Source organism: Pygoscelis adeliae, unplaced genomic scaffold (assembly GCF_000699105.1).
Source record: "Pygoscelis adeliae isolate BGI_AS28 unplaced genomic scaffold, ASM69910v1 Scaffold283, whole genome shotgun sequence".
Classification (NCBI taxonomy): domain Eukaryota; kingdom Metazoa; phylum Chordata; class Aves; order Sphenisciformes; family Spheniscidae; genus Pygoscelis; species Pygoscelis adeliae.
The window spans coordinates 375,364-388,968 of record NW_008824361.1 but is presented as its reverse complement, the minus strand read 5'-3'; positions in this window follow the sequence as shown (position 1 = coordinate 388,968).

Sequence of the window (13,605 nt, the reverse complement as noted above, 5' to 3'; positions counted from 1 at the left end):
TGCTTTAGTGGGAGGAGATAGAAAAAAATAGTGCTGGAAAAACTTGAGGGTTAGGAGGGGTGAGCACAGTGCTTCGCCAACCCCCCAGGAAGGAGGAAGGTAGGTATAAGCACGTGGAGAGGTAAGGGCATGGTGAGGTTGGGCTGGAGGTGTGTGGAGAAGAAGGGAGGACACGCAGAGGGTCAACAAGGCCAGGCAGAGCGTGGATGGCTCATGCAAAGGAGCTCGAGCAGCTCCCAAGGACCTTTGGGCCATGAACCACATCCAAGCACAACATGAACACCCATCACTCATGGGGAGGTGGTGAGAAGAGGTCTGCAGCTCTCCTGCCTGCACCAAACCACCGGTGCCCGTCCACCAGCAGTGGGGACATGGAGATAACCCAGCGCAGCGCTTGGCACTAGTAAGGTGGCCCAGCAAGAGTGTTGTCCTGGGGCCAATGCCAGCAAGCATTGCTTATAGTGCGTATTCATTCAGGAATGAACCAAGCTCCTGATAGCCCTGTCTACCAGGGCCTGATAAGAAAGGATCCCACGGGACAGCTTATTTTGAATGGTGGTGACCTTATTAAGCCGTTATTAATCATCTTGCCACACAACACCCTGCCCTACTCGGTCATCAGACCGGGTACTCCAAAGAAGCAAGACCGCAAGACCCTCAGCAGTGTGTGCTGCCATCTGAGCGGTTCGGCAGCTCTGCCTCCTTGGGGACAGCCTGGCTGGGATTAATCCAGCATCGGAGCAATAAAACCCTCCAAAAATGCACCCAAGCGAGATCTCTATATATAGGCTCTGGCCTGGGCTAAGCCACTCGCTTGACAAAATGACGCCCGGGAGCAAATAGCTTTGCTGTCTGTTGGGCTGGTGTGGAGCAGGAGCTGCAAAGGAGGAGTGAAAGCCCACCAAGGAGCCCCCTTTTTTGGGGGGAGATGGGTGAGAGCAGAGAAAGGCTCCTTGCCATGCCAAGCCCCTGGTTTCCCCTGCCCTGCCTGCCCAAGCCCGAGCCTGAGCCTGGCCAGATTTAAGGAACCACCGGAGCAGGCAGCCAAGCACGTGAATCATTACCCCGCACTGGCTCCAGCACGCTCTCCATCCACACGCAGGCAGGTTCCCCTCACAGCCGCTGCCAAGGTAGGGCCCGGAGGATGCTGGGGAGGATGAGGAGGGGAGGACTGTGGGGGCACCTCACCAGGCTGGGTCAGCATCTGGGGAGCAGGAGGTAGGGAGAAGAGCCGTGCCCATTGCTCTTTGCCACGTCCAGTAATTAACTATTGACAATGTTTGAGCCAAAGCTGCCCTTTTTTTCCAGCCCATCTTTCCGTTGGTGGTTGCTGGAGTTTGCAGGTGTGAGCAGATGCTTCAGCCCTCTGGACCTGCTGCTGCCCCACCTCCAGCTCTGCTGCACCATGGGGCAATGCAGCTCTGCAATCTCTCTGGAAGATGGCAGAGTGGTGGCAATGTGCCCTCGGCGTATTTTCTGTCTCTCAGGGAAGCAGGGCAGGCATCTGTTAGAGGTCCCAGCTCAGAGCCAGGCTGCCTTGACCAAGGAATGCAATGACCCTTCATCTTCCAGGGATCCCTGCATGCAGCATCTGGATGGAGATGCTCATCCCTGGCAGGGTCCAACTGCAGTTCAAATCTGCTGATGCTCAGGAGTAAGAGAAAAGATGCTGGATGGGAGGCAGGAGGAGGACAAAGTGGTGACAGAGGGCAGGTTTGGCTGGATATTCCTCGTCCCTTCCCTATGTGTTGTCCTTCCTGGCACTTCCCCACTCTTTGGACCCTCTGGCCTGCAGGTCTCTGTAGTCAGGGTTATTTCTTGGGACGGGTGGGGACTGAATCAGGCAGGCCGCCAGTGCTGGACAGGAACAGGGGGCCCACACTGAGCCCCCAGCCAGGAGCCTCTGGAAGGAGGCAGGGGAAGGGGGGAGCCCCATCAAAGTGAAATGCTGAGCCAGGGCTGTGGGGTGACCCCAACACAGGAGCAGCATTCCCAGTGCAGGCTCAGCCCATGCTGGGGGAAGGTGAAGAGCAGCATTTTAGCTGGAGCAGAGGCCAAGCCACGCTTTTCCCCATGCCTGTCAAAAGGCATCAACAAAAGTCTTCCTCTCCTTCCACTCCTCCTCGGGAAACCACCAGTGATCTTGACATGGGAATACAGGGTCTGGGAGAATCCAGCTTTTTTGTTTGTGGCCAGGCAGCCAAATCCCGCGAGCCCGAGACAGCAAGCCTCAGCAATCAAAGCCATGAGTGACAGCGACCCCGCTCAGGGCACAGCCCCAGCCCTCCCTCCTCTCCCTCCCAAGTTTGCCTACTTTTCCCAAGCAGATTAGGAGCTTGTTCAAACGTGCAGGACCCCCAGAGGTCAGAGATGCTAGCCTCCCGCACCAGAGGTTTGCTTGGGAACTTGCTGAGTTTCCTGCTTCTGGTAGGTCTGGAGATAAGCCCTGGTGTGCAGTCGCCGCTGGTGCCAGCACCAGCAGGAGTCCGCAGCTGTGCACCGAAAATCCAGCAGCAATACCTCCAGAGCCCCATCTCTCGTGTGTTTGTGCCCTGCAGTTGGGCACACCTCGTAAGGGACAAAAGACAATTGGGGAGCCCTCACACAGGGTCTCTTGCCTGGATTCTCCAAGGTCTGATAGGAAGGCTGAGCTCCCCCCGCCCCGTGATGGCTAGTAGGGTTTCACCACACTGTTCAGTCCCATGAGTTTGGTGACAACAGCTTCTCCAAGCCCCTCTGCTGAATTCAGCTATACCCACCTCAAGAATTCAACGAGCCATGTACGCAACCTCGACTCCTTTGGCAACGGAGCCAAGGAATGAACTTTAAAAAACGGTGAAGAACAACCAGCCAAGGATATGTCTGCTCCATCATCCTCACACCTCACATCTGCCTCCCCACCTTTGCTCTGAACCACACAGCCTGCAGACAGCAGGTGACACCCAGACGGCAGCAGGGATGGTAGGAGCCGGTGGAGGAAGCCGACTAGCCAGGCAAGCATCCATGCACTGACTAAGGTGCTTTGAAGCTGGTTTGGTGTATCACCATCAGGTGCAGCTATTTCAGAGCAGCCTTGGATGTTACACTGGAGCTCTGAGCTGCAGTACAGCTGTGCTCTGAAGGGCTCTTGCAAGCCTCCAGTAAAAAACATTTACTTCCAGTTGGGAGGTGAGCACGATGCAGATGCTCAGCAGCACACTCACATCTCTACATAGGGTCCCTACACAATAGCCTCCAGGGGTCTTTCTGCACCCCGAAGTTTTGCCCTTCACCAAGAACTTGCAGGTGCTAAATTAAGACCATCCAGAGAACAGAGCATGACCTCTGCCAGACGGGGTGTCTCAGATATTGAAAATTATTCCAACTGCTCACAAAAGGCAGGGACTTATCTGCCTTTACATAATGTAGCTCTTCCAGCAGCCACAGAGGAAAAGCATACATGAAAAAGCAGGAGGAGAAAGGGAATCAGCCTTTCCCTTCCACTCTGCCACTGTCGTTGGGGAGTTTCAGCCCCATTAAGTCAGGATTGTTCAAGTGCATCTCCATATCCCAGCTGGGTGGGGAGCGTCTGCCAAAGAGAAGAGAGGCACGATGCTGCATGGCTCCCATGCCACCAGCAGAGGCAGGATCCCGGAGGAGGACGTGAGCTCCCCAGGCACCCGTGGGAGGAGCATATTGGTACAAACACAGCAGGGACCGGCTCGTGCTTCCAAAATCCCACCCCAGCAGAGCCAAAGTCTGCTGGCAGGAGCTCTGGGAGAGTGCCACACTCACGGCAGCTCCAGCAGTAAATCCAGGTGGAATAACTACATGACCTTGCTGCACTTTCACTGTCCCCGTGCCCACGCCAACACCTGGTTGTTAGTCTCCGTTGGATGTGCCGCTCACACGATAGCATCTCTTCCCTGGTTGAGCACGACTTTCCTTGCAGGACTGTCAGAGCAATTACTTGTACAAACAAGCCTCGCCATCTCCAGATAGCCTTCGCTCTGCCTCTTGCATTTATATACACTTTCCACATCTCACCCAGGCAGAAAAGCCCTTTGCTAGAGGGCAATCAATAAGACACAGAGCGAATGTTTAATCTGGCACAGGTATCTGAAGGACGAGGGGAGGGGGAAAGGGCTTGTGCCAGCCCAGCGCAGTGGCTTTGCAGATGCAAAGCTCAGCAGCTCCTCAAACTCCCTTTTTAACATCTCTCCATCTGACCCGAGCCAGGGAACAGCTGCTGCAAGAAGAAACGGAGCAGGAGCAAATAAGCACATTGGCTGGGGTGGAGGCAAAGGGGTTGTATTTGTTAACCTTGCTGCCTCTGTCCTCAGGGTAAAGCAGGATTTTTGGCACTGGTCGGCACTGTGAATTAGAGGTGCCTCCTGATTGCTGGTCCAAAACACACTGTCATTGTGACATCCTCTATGCTGCTCGCGGGCCAGCAGGGAGAACCTGCTTTGTAATTTGGCAGCGAGCAATTAAAAGAAGCATGAAAGAGTCAGACTCGGCTCTTAAAAGCTGGCTAGCAGGGTTTTAAGTATTCGGGGTTTGGACAAGTTCATCACAACAAGGAAACACCTCTGCCCTCCCCACTCATTTTTAGAAGGGACAAATAAAAATAGACTTGCCAGAAGAGCCACGGGCAGGGGAGCGAGGGGGAGGAAGCCACGTACCAGCTGCCGAGGCAGCTCACAGCCTCCAGCTCGCATCTGTGCCGTGGACCTGCACCACCCGGTTCGTTTGTGTCCCACCTCAGGGCAAGTCAGAGCCCTGGTGAAAAGGCGGAAGAAAGGATGAGCACATACACATACACTTCTCAAGCAAGAGGAACAAGCAGTTATCCCAGGCTGGGCAAAAGACACCTCCTGGTTTTCGCTGGGCCAGGAAGAGGACTCAGAGATGAACTCTGGGAAGTGCTGTCTCACACCACCCATTATCCAGCAAGTTTCCAGTTGCTTCTTAGTTTGGTTGCTGGACATTGCCCGCGTGATTCTGTGACCATTTTGGTTTTGCACCTGCGTTGCTGGAGGTGACGGCAGCCCTGGGTGTACAGACAGTCATGCCAGCAGCATCCTGGTATCTGTGAGTCTACACAAGTAGTGGGAGCTGGGGGCACCAAGAGCATTGGTTCCCCCAGCCTTTGCAACCAGAGCGGGTACCTTCTTTTGCTGGAGGACTGGCACTGGGACATATCCTGCCATATTGTGCTTTCTGTGCCAGTTAGCTGAAGCTCACATAAGCCCTTGAATCTTTGGCTTCCTGCTCCTGAGCCCTCAGCCTTCGTGGTGCAATGGTGCCGTGGTCATGGCCCACCTCTCTGGCCCACCTCAAAGCACAAAGACATCTTCTGAGGATGTTTGGCACCTTTGCTCCTGAGATGTTTGTGGCATTTTCCACCTGATCCCAACCCCGGTGCCACCTCAAGACCATTTCAATCCAGAGTGCTCACGCTCACCACAGCTGTTGAGCAGAGCAGGGCAAGGTATGGACATGAAAGCCTCGGTCAGGACAAGGTCCTTGCTGGCAAGGACCACCCTTTGCAAATCAGTGCCTTCCTGGGTGCTAAAACCCATCACATCTTTGTAGGCCCCTCTTATAGCCTTTATATCAGCTCAGCCAGACCTAATTAGCTTCTAAGCTTCATCCCTAGGCCAGGTTTTCCCCTCAACCATTTCTGTGGCTTCTTTTAGAGCTGCAGATGCACGAGTGATCCCTGGTGGGCCAGGAGTTACTCAGAGCCATCTCTGAGCTCACTCCTGTGCTGCCATCAGAGCTGGCCAGCAGCATTTCCAGCTTCTGCCAGCCTTCTGTGCTGGTAAGAAGCACAGGAGAAGAGTGGGAGTCCGGGTCTGGGATGAGCCAGCAAAATCAGTAAGATTACTTTGGATGGGTATGGACCCACCAGGCAAGTTCGTTCCGGTTAAGCATGGAGATGAGAGGGTGTCCGCTGGCATGCCCTTTCTGTGCAAGCCTCCACTCCTGAACCCGCTGCTCAGGAGTCCCTTGCAGCTCAATGTGCCTACCCAGTGGAGACCCCCGCGTCATCTCCTTCCTGCAGCCCATATCACTATGCCCAACACCGCAGCTCCACCAGCATTGCCCAGAGTGGTCCTTTACCTCCTTGCCTTCACCCAGGCCCTGGAGAGTCTGGAAACACACTATGTCCCACACTCTCCCCACCATAGGGCCAGGGGCACCAGGCCAAGCTGGAGGAGCTCCAAGGATGCAGCAGTCCCTTGAACATCACCCATTGTCCAGGAGACTCACCAGAGGGGTTGGTGGCTGGATGCTGCCCCTAGCCAGAGCATGGCTCTCCAGCATCACTGCAGGGGACTGCAGAGGAACGTGCTGCTCCATAGACTAAAGGCGACTGGGATGAAGAAGGATAAAGCTGAAACTTCATCTTGCTGGGATATCGGTGTGCTGGCACTCATGTGCCCCTCTTAGTTCAAGCTGGTTAGCAATGCAGAAAACCTCAGGCCAAACACATCCAGCAAGATCCCTTAGTATAGATAGAGTTGTCCCCGTAAGGGGCCATTTGGCAGCATCACTGTCCTATGTCAGTTTGAGGGATTAAATCAAAAAGACCCTTTTGCTAGTACAGAAGGTCTCCTGCATTGGTTGCCTTATTCCTGGGGAAGGTGGTTAAACCGTGCTGGGGAAAATGTGCTTTTCCACCTGCTGCTGCCCATGGGCTGAGACGGGGTCCTGGCTAGATGGGTTTTTCAGCTAACCCTGTGCCCTGGCAGCACTGATTTCTCCTGCCAGGCTGCCAAAGCACCACCAGCAACCTGGAGGCTGAGATGTGTCCCCATGCTACCATGAGGCCACCATGAGCCCCGTGGGAACCTGTGAAACACTGCAGCAGGCTCGTTCGAACATGAGGGAAATCCTCAGGCGCCTACGTCTGAGGTGGGCAGCGGTCCAGGCACATCGCGCGCACCCAAGCATGTCGGCATGGCAGGGACCCCAGCACCCACCTGCCGCCCGGTGAAGGCGCTGCGGTTCTTGGTCTCCCCCCAGTGACCAGACCACATAAAACAAAGCGACAGGTCTGGCTCATGCACGGGAGGTTTCCAGCCCCACAAGCAGACCTCCTGGCTCCCAGAATGGGCATATTATTACCAGGCAATTATACTAATAATTATTTCCCTGAATCCTCCCCATGAGTGAAGCCATCTCACTGGTGCAGCAGCATTTTTGGAAGAAAGACCCTATTTCCTCCCATACACCAACACTCGAAATTTATATATTCATACATTAAGGAGCACCAACACAGCTGCAGCAAATGACCTGTCAACAGATTTACAGCAGGAAGTAAGTCACTGCCTCCAAGCCTGCACTCTTAATGTAATTAAAGTCCTCTGTTTGGAATTCGTTGCTAATTAATATTCATGCTCTGTTCCCCATCTGCCATTCCCGTGTTGCTGCTTCCTTCTGAGATTGATCAGAGGGTTATTAAGGCAACGAGCAGGCAGAGGAGGAGGGGGGGCAGCTGGTGGGAAGGGGTTGGATCAGCTTTTGGTAAAGGAGCAGAATTGCATCCAGGACCCCTGCTGCTCTGGGAGGGGATGGCTGAAGCATTGTCCTGGCTCGCTCCATTGCTGGGGAGAAATTGAAGGGCTGGTGGGAGTGATGGATCAAGAGATAAGACACCATTGGTTGGCTCCCAGAGTCTCTCAGGGCTTGCTTCAGCCCTTGGAGGAAGGCAAGAAGCATCTCTGGAGCTGGGCTGCCGAGGACAAGCTGGCAGCTGGTGGTGTGAGCAAAGCCTAATTGAGATAGAGCCTAATTGCCAGCTCTTGTGGTTTGGCATGCGGGAGCAGCCATGGCAGCTCAGCACCATGAACCAGATCCACCAGTGCAGTTTTTTGGGGGTGGAGGCTCAGAGGGAGTTTCTGATGAAGCCGTAATCACCTGGGTGTATGTGGGGAGGCCACGGATGTATGGGGTATTCATGGGCACCAAGAACTTGCCCCAGCACAGCATGGGGCAAGAGAGGACATCTGCAGGGACACCCTGGCCAGCTGTTTTGGGTAGGCACAGCCCTTGCAGTGACAACACACCAGGCGCTCCTGTTAAAGCAGGTTGTGGGCTGCCCCTTGTCCTGTGTGGGCACTGAGAGTTTGCCCCATCCCTGCACATGCTGGAGGTTGTTCTCCTCTCTGATCCGCAGCTGCTGTGGCATTTCCACATGCCCTCAGCATGGATCCTGACAGGATCAGACACCCACAGGAACAGCCACAACTCCTGTGCCAAATATGCTTTCAGCTGAAACCAGGCACACACTGTCCACCACTTTGGGTGAGAAAGATGTCCCCATGTCACAGGCTGAGAGCCTGGTGGGTGCCATCCCGCTGAGCACACAGGCTGCCGTGAGCAAATGCAGTGCTCTGCAGCATGAGGAGGCCAGGCTGGAGACATGTCCCCAGCAGTGGCCCTGTATCACCCCACCGCCCCATCTTCAGATGCTGGAGATGCCAGAGCTGAGCATCCTTTGAAATTAAATGCACTGCATGCACTGCAAAGCCTCCTGAAGACCCTTCCTGCTCCCAGGATGCAACCCAGGATAACTGGTGGTCTGTGGTTGGTGCAGACAGGTAGGCAGCTGGAAGGCAGGTCTTGCAGCCAGCCTCCCTCAGCAGGAGGATGCTGCCTCTCTCCCTTTCCTGGGCATCTCTTCTTCCCCAGGAAAGGTGGCGTGGGGACGTGACATCTCAGGATGGAGGTTCCCAAGGGGCCAGAGGGACTGGGGCTCTCAGTCAAGCCCTGAGTGCTAAGCAATCATGGCTCTGTCGCAGAAGCACTACGAGTGGGGTTTCCTCAATTAACAAAGCTCATTTCAAATGGCTTTTAGATCCTTAAACACAATCGTAGGCCTCAAAGTGGACGCACCCCGCTTTGAAAGCCGAGTCCCACTGGCATCTCCTGTTTATATATGAGCAATCAAAGTGATTTATTCATCTGCCTAAAGCACGGTTGCTCTTTGACCATCCATCCATTATCCTTATCTATCTGTCTAGTTAGGAGACGAGCAATCCATCTTACCCAACCTAATGTATGCCAAACGACTCCGCAAGCTGCCACGCTCCAAGCGGGCTCTGCCAGGGCAGACGACACGGGCCTGGTTTTCAGCAGCGCTAACACAATTGCATTGACGTCAACTGGAGCCACCCGCCGTCACCCTCCTAGAAAATAAAAGCCTAGGATGGGCAGACCTGAGGCAGGCGCTGAAGGGATCTGTGGTTGTAATCAAGATCGGATCTTCCACCGGGGTCGCTGTGCAACACGCGGACCCTGTGCCATCAGCGTGCAAAGAGCCTGTTTAACCCAGAGAACTTCTTGTTTCTCCTGATTAAATCACAAAAGGGGACAGGTGGTGCAGTCCTGGGGCAGCATCTTCTCATTCGTGATGAAAAGACCATGCTGCTCCTGTGCCACATGAGCATGCAACAGGGGCAGATGCACCCAGGGTCTCCGGTTGTCCCTGCCTGGGACATTGCAAAGGGGCAGCACCTTCTGCAATCAGACCTCAGGGGGTGTCGCAGGTGATAGCAGGCTGCAGACCTCCTGTCTCCCGGGGGAGAGAGGTTCCCCACCTTGTAGAAAAGGAATAAGTGAAGCACCATGTGGATGCCCCCTCCCTGTAAGTGTTCAAGTCCGGGTTGGACGGGGCTTTGAGCAACCTGATGTAGTGGAAGGTATCCGTGCCCATGGCAGGGTGCTTAGACTAGGTTATCTTTAAGGTCCCTTCCAACCCAAACCATTCTATGATCGATGATCTATGACCATGAGAAATTAGCTCAGAAAATGCATTGCCACCTCTCTTCTCAGCTTTCATTAGGGACAAGCAGTTGTGACAGGATGAAGGTGCCTGCGAGCCCCTTATTTGCAGCAGGCAGCTGCCCAGCAAGGAGAATGGGGTCCCTTCTCCCTGTCCCACTGTCTATCCCCATCCTGGGCTCTACAGGGACTGTTCAATCCCATGGCCATGGATGGGAGAGTGCTGAGGTTCTGTCGTGCAGGAGACATGGAGGGTGTCCACCCCACAGGACAGGCAGCTTGGGGAGGACAGCACTGGAGCTGCCCACCACACGCATCACCACGCTCCAGCATGGTGCTGCCTGCACCTCTGGTCAGCAGGTCAAGAAACCGCTGCTGAAATTTTAGCTAAGAAAAACAAGTCTGGAAGCTTTAATAAGCTGCAATGGGCATTGTGCTCCTCCAAGGAAACCAGGAGGGGTTTGCAGTTGAAAAAGGTTGAGAGTATGGTCCCATCAAGAGAGATGTCCCTCGTCCCTCGCCATCCCAGCCCTATAATGGGAAGTATTGGGTAACCTCAGTAACAAGCAGTGTTATCTACCCTGTCTACAATAATATAATTAATTCTCATTAATTTGCCCTCTTTGCCTTTGAAGAGGATTTCCAGACTGGGGAAAAAAAAGACAAAAAAAGAGAAGCAATGGAATTAGCCAGCCCCTCCCCGACTCCAGATCTGTGTGACAGTATCTGGCAGAGCAAGGAGAGGTGTTAAGTGCTGTAGTTGGGAGACCTCTGAGCTCAACTAATAAACAAGAAAAAGGTTCTTGCTGCTGCCATCTCTGAGCAGGACCTTCGACGGTTGGGTAGTATCAGAGGAAGCTCCTGGGTCGTGGAGGAAAAGCAGGGGGTGGTAGGAATGGGGCACCAGCACTTGCAAAAAACACAGTCCTGGAGAGGGAAAAGCAGGTATTTTCAGGGTATTTGAGACACTATTTTCATCTGTGCAGAGTGGGCAAGCAATGCTCTTGCATTGGAATTCTCTGTAACATTGGTGAATGAGGTTTACAGCCTGTTGGCAAGCAGGAGTCACGAAATTTTTGGGAAAGAGCCTGTTTTTGAAACATTTCCAGTGCGAGCAATTCATGAGGTTTGGATTATCCAGAGAAGCTCCAGGTAAGCATCTAAAACTTGGGGAACCAAACAGACCCAGACCCTCAAGGCCAGTGCCCACAACTGGGTACCAGGATGCACGGTTTGTACCCCCAGTTCTGCAGCCAACTTAGTAGGTCGAAGTGAGGCGAGATGACCTTCCCAACCACGCACCTCCTCCACTGTTGCCCTGGATGGAGGGAGACACAGGTACTGAGCAGCTGCAGCGCTCATGCAGTCCGACCCAGCAAGCCACCAACACATTTTGAGCCGTGACCGGTTGTTTTCTGGAAATTCCTGGCTGTGTCATGCCAAAAGATCACCCAGGTTCAACAAATTTAGTCTGCTGTAGTGTGGGATGAATCTGTCTGCAAGCCAGGGTGACTTCATAGCCAGTGTGAGCACAGGGGCACTCACCATGTGCTTGGAGAGAAGTCCACAAGCCAAAGAGGTGCTTTTGTGCAGTGAAACTATTTTCACCGAGCTTAAGTCAAGCAATGAAATATTCATAGGACACTAAAGCAGTGGGCTCACTGGCTGCCTTCTTATGGGAATTCAATAATACTGGAGACAGCCTTAATTCAATATTCAAAAAGCCTCTTTCTCTTTCCACAATTAATGGAAAAGACACCACCACAATTCTACAACTTCATAAGAAGTACAACTTTGCACTGTTAAGCATCTGCTTGTCCCAGGACTGCCGCAGCTCTGACATACGCAAACCAAGTTTTCCCCTACAGCCTGAATGTTGGTTTGCAAAGAACTTTCCCTCTCTCTCTCCATCTCCCTGCTGTCTCTTTGGGTTCAGAGATCTTTTCAGAAACCTCACTTTTATGCACTGGATGCATTAGTGGAGAGAGAACGGAGGGCTGGACGGCGGAGAAGAGAAATGGGGGGAGGAGTGGGAGCACAAGGATAGGGACCACACACGGGACAGCTGGGGATTTCTGGTCCCCAAGCTGCCTGGTGATGCTCAGCTGGATGGTCTGAACCAACCCTTCCTAAAGGCACATCTGCATGGCTTTTTTGGGGCCGGACCCACACTTGTGCTCAGACATGGCTGGTTAGGAGTCAACTCTGGTCCAAGAGCTGTGTAACCATGGACGCATGGTCCTGTGCTCCCACTGATAGACCTGCTGAGAAACAGGCTGCCTGGCTCAGCCATGGTGTGATGCTAGCAGGACTGAGGCCATTTTTGGCTTGGCATCTATCCTGCAAAAAAAAAACAAACAGCCACAAAACAGTGGAGATGGAGCCTTTGTCCACCACTGTGGACTGGAAACTGGGAGAGCTGGGCCTAGACGCTCATGAGGGGTAAAGCCCTGTGGCTCCAATGACATGGGTGCTGTTCAGGTGCACATTCATCCTCACCCGGGCTGGGGACACAGATGCTGCCAGGGCTCTGATGAGCCATTTTTGTGCTCCCGGCTTGCCCTGCTGTTGTACGGCACAACCCTCAATCCCCGTCCTGGAAGAGCAATACTGACATCCTCCTCCCTGTTTTAGAGAGAGCAAGGACTAACCTGTGAACCTCTTCCCAGAGGTCATGTTTTGGGTGGAACTGCATTGAGCTAAACCCCAGAAGCCAATACTGACACACAGCTACCCTGCGCCAGGAGATAGGTACTGCTTTGTGCTGCAGCTGGGTGAGAGGGAGCTGTAGCTCTGCTCGTAGGACCTTTCTGCCCATCGTGGGGAGGGCCGATACTCAAGGACATGACTGAAACCACTCCAGCTGTTGAGGGGCCAGGGGACCGTCTGTTGCCCCTCTGAATACAAAAACAGAGGACACCAAAGGATACAAGCAGCAGGAGGTAGCTTCCACACCATCCATGGACACCACAGGGGCAGGACACTGTGAGTGCTGAAGTTTCACATGGTTCAGACGAAATCAGGGAAGAAAGTCCTCCGCAGCAACCCACTTATCATCCATAGCTTTAGATGGCAATGCTGTATACGCATTGCAGCAAAGGGGAGATTTAGAAGAGCAACAGCTTTCCAAGCACTTAGCAGGGTTTTTCCTCTCTCATAGGATCCTTTCCCAGAGAGTATTTAAAATCAAATTATTTACTCCACAATGCACTGGTTATTTGGTTTCTTCTGGCATCTCCCCATCACGAATGCCCTCGAGCAGATCAGTTTCAACCTTCAGAAAACCTCTCTATTAGCATTTGATCTTTTCAAGCTCTTTTTATAGCCACTCTTAAAGCTAAGTGGAAGCTGCTCAATGGCTGTCCACCTCGCTGGGGCATGCGGGCAGATGCCAGCTAGCAGGGGCAGAGCACAGTCCCTGTGCAGGAGGCTCCAAAGCACCAACGACGGTACAAACAATGCATAAAAATTGGGAGAGATGCACAAAAATTGGGTCCATGTTCATGTGCTGGAGTGAGGAGGGGGAGCTCAGCGCAGGTCTGAGCTGCTCCCCATCTCTAAGGCCAGGTGGGAGCCCTTCAGGGAAAAACAAGATGCTCCCTCCTGTTGCAGGGAGGGTGGCTGGGTGTTTGGTAGGTACCAGCACCCTGGCTTGAGGGTTGCATTGGTGCATCCTGCAGGAGGAGAGAGCAAGAAGGATGCCTGCAAGTCCTTTCACACCTTCTGCAGGAGCCTGGCATTAGTACAGCAAGGACCTGACACGCTGCCTCCCTTTCCTGCACTTCCCATGGCAAAAAAGAGATTTCTTTCTTTGTTCCTTATTCTAGCATC